The sequence below is a fragment of the Ananas comosus genome, unplaced genomic scaffold (assembly GCF_001540865.1).
Source record: "Ananas comosus cultivar F153 unplaced genomic scaffold, ASM154086v1, whole genome shotgun sequence".
Lineage (NCBI taxonomy): Eukaryota > Viridiplantae > Streptophyta > Magnoliopsida > Poales > Bromeliaceae > Ananas > Ananas comosus.
In genome coordinates, this window is record NW_017890712.1 from 12326 (window position 1) to 14730 (window position 2405).

The 2405-nt window shown below is 39.9% G+C and overlaps 1 long non-coding RNA gene across 2 annotated transcripts; it reads right to left on the reverse strand.

The window, feature by feature from the left end:
• Positions 1–943: 943 nt before the first annotated feature.
• Positions 944–1646, reverse strand: LOC109704127. 2 transcript variants are annotated; one of them, XR_002214185.1, is made up of 3 exons: positions 1348–1646; positions 1177–1273; positions 944–1088 (listed from the first exon to the last, which is right to left on the reverse strand). It is a non-coding gene; the product is annotated as an uncharacterized LOC109704127 (long non-coding RNA). The 2 variants fall into 2 exon arrangements; XR_002214184.1 differs by having other exon boundaries at positions 944–1091.
• Between the last annotated feature and the right edge of the window lie 759 nt (positions 1647–2405).

Sequence of the window (2405 nt, forward strand, 5' to 3'; positions counted from 1 at the left end):
AGTCCTTACACATAAGGAAAGTGGTTTACTAATGTCATATTCAAAGACTCATGGTACATATCCTGTAGTCCAATATAAACCTCTACTTGATCATCCAAGTACGTCATCATATCCAAATCTAGTTATTTACTAGATTATATTCAATTGAATAATTATTCAAGTTATGCCATCATAAGAAATTCTAGTTACTTACTAGAACATATACTATAATATGAATCCATCATGTGAAGTAGAAACTAATAGGATAATGCAAGCAAGTGAGATAAGTGATCAAATACTCTTTACATGATCTCTATACCATTCATTCTACAATTAAAAATGCCTATGCAAACAAATGCCTTTCAGAGTTTAGCCATTATACTCGCTATATAGCATTACATAGCTCAAACTTAAGTACATCAATCTCTTTGTCGTGCAACCAAGTTAACTGGTACATTTGTGATCTTACTATTATATCCACTTGAATGACATCAAGTGAAATTGCTTATACAAGCTACTAATATCATGCATGCATAGTAATCCGACAAGTGGCTATGTAACGAAAACAAATCATAAGTCTTCCATTACTGTTTAGAAATGCCATCATATCCGATATGATTTACTCATGAATGTATGTCTCAATGCCTTGCACTATACATATATTCACATGAATATGTACAAACTTCAACTCAGATGTCAAAAGAGACATAGAGGGAATTCATCCATTTCGTGAAGATCAGACCCACCGATAAACGACGCCTTTTGTCGAGTTCACGTAGCTAAGCGATCCGGGTATTCCAGCTTCTCAGATTGACACTTCACTTCCGGTAAAGGCTCCCAATGCTCATCTTAAAACCAACTCAAATGTGTCCTCATGTTAGAACACCTTCTAAACCAGTCTCCAAGGTCACCAATTTAACTCAAATTAATTCGGAAACCTACTGCGAACAAAGNATTTCCAAAACGGCATCATAGTCGTCAAATATTAATAAATATAGTCGGAATCTTGCAAATTCAGTTTCCTTACAGCAATTTCAGCTTACCCTTAGTTGGAACACCTCTTAACCAGTCCCCAAGGTCACCAATTAAGCTTAAATTAATCCGCAAACCTGCTGCGAAGAGCACAATCCAAACTGCATCAATTCGCACGAATAAACTTCATATAATTTCGAAAGTACATCATAACTAACAAATTACCTTTGTCCAACTTTGGAGCAGCTTATCCCTGGTCTAAGATGGTTCAATCACAGCTAAATAACCTCTCTTTAGCTGCTGAAATTGCCCTCGAACTCAGCTGGGAGCAACAAAACCAAAACTACTCGGAATCCAATACTAAACTTCCAATTAGAGAGAATTTAAGCTACATACCTTTCAAAAGCTGCAACTCAGCTCTTTCTGGTGTTAAAATCCCAGAAAAGTCAGTAAATATCCTCCTCCCCACGTTCCAAAAGCTTTCCTTGAGTTTCCAACCCAGCGAGTAACGCGTGCGGCGCGAAATAAGCTCGAATAGGCGATTTCTACTTGAGGAGAGAGAAACCCTAGAGAGAGAAAATGAGGGAGGTGCAAAGGCACTTCTCTGAGCTCTAGCATCATCCAAAGACCTCCAGGGGGCGTGCTGGGTAGATAAGGATAGAGGCAAGATGTGAAATTACTAAAACAGCCCTGCCGCCACGTATCTGCCACTGTGTACCGGTACACGTTGATGGCTGTACCGGTACACAATGCAGAATTTCGCCAGAAATGCACTTTCTTACTTTTAGCCACTCTACCACTTCCCTAACTTGTCCAAAAACTTGTCCAAACCCTTTAGAATATGTAGGGTAGTCCCATTTACCATTTCGCATATTCAAACTTCGCAATTTATCAAATTTAGAGCGTTGCAATTGATTTGCGATTCACTTTTCCATTTCCAGTTACTTTCTTACTTCATTAACTTGTCAAAACCTTTCAAAGGTCTTTCAAAAAATCGTGGACCAGTTCCAAAAGCCAATCCAACCCTCGAACTTGCCAATAAGCCCAAAATTCAGTATATTACAATTGGCTACAGTACTAGTGACTAATCGACACATTTGGAGAGTGTCGGACTGAGTCGGAGTCGTTTCTGTACGAAATGGATGCAAAAATGGACTCGGCGCACTCAAATAAACAAAATTGGAGTTTTGCCAGTTTAGGACGCCCAGAAATGGGTTTAGGGCCCCAGATCTTAAGTACTCTAGTTTAGGGTGCCCAGAAATTGGGTTTAGGGCGCCCAGAACTTAAGTACTGATTTGAGCAGAACTGGAAGCCAATTCGGATCCTATGTTCCGGGTGCCCATATGTGGGTCCGGAAGTTTACTTTGGAAATATCGATTGTGTTGACACGTGGGGTGTGGTAGGTGAGATCCGCCGGAACCATTTAGCGGTGTAACAGACAGTCGGACGGAGAA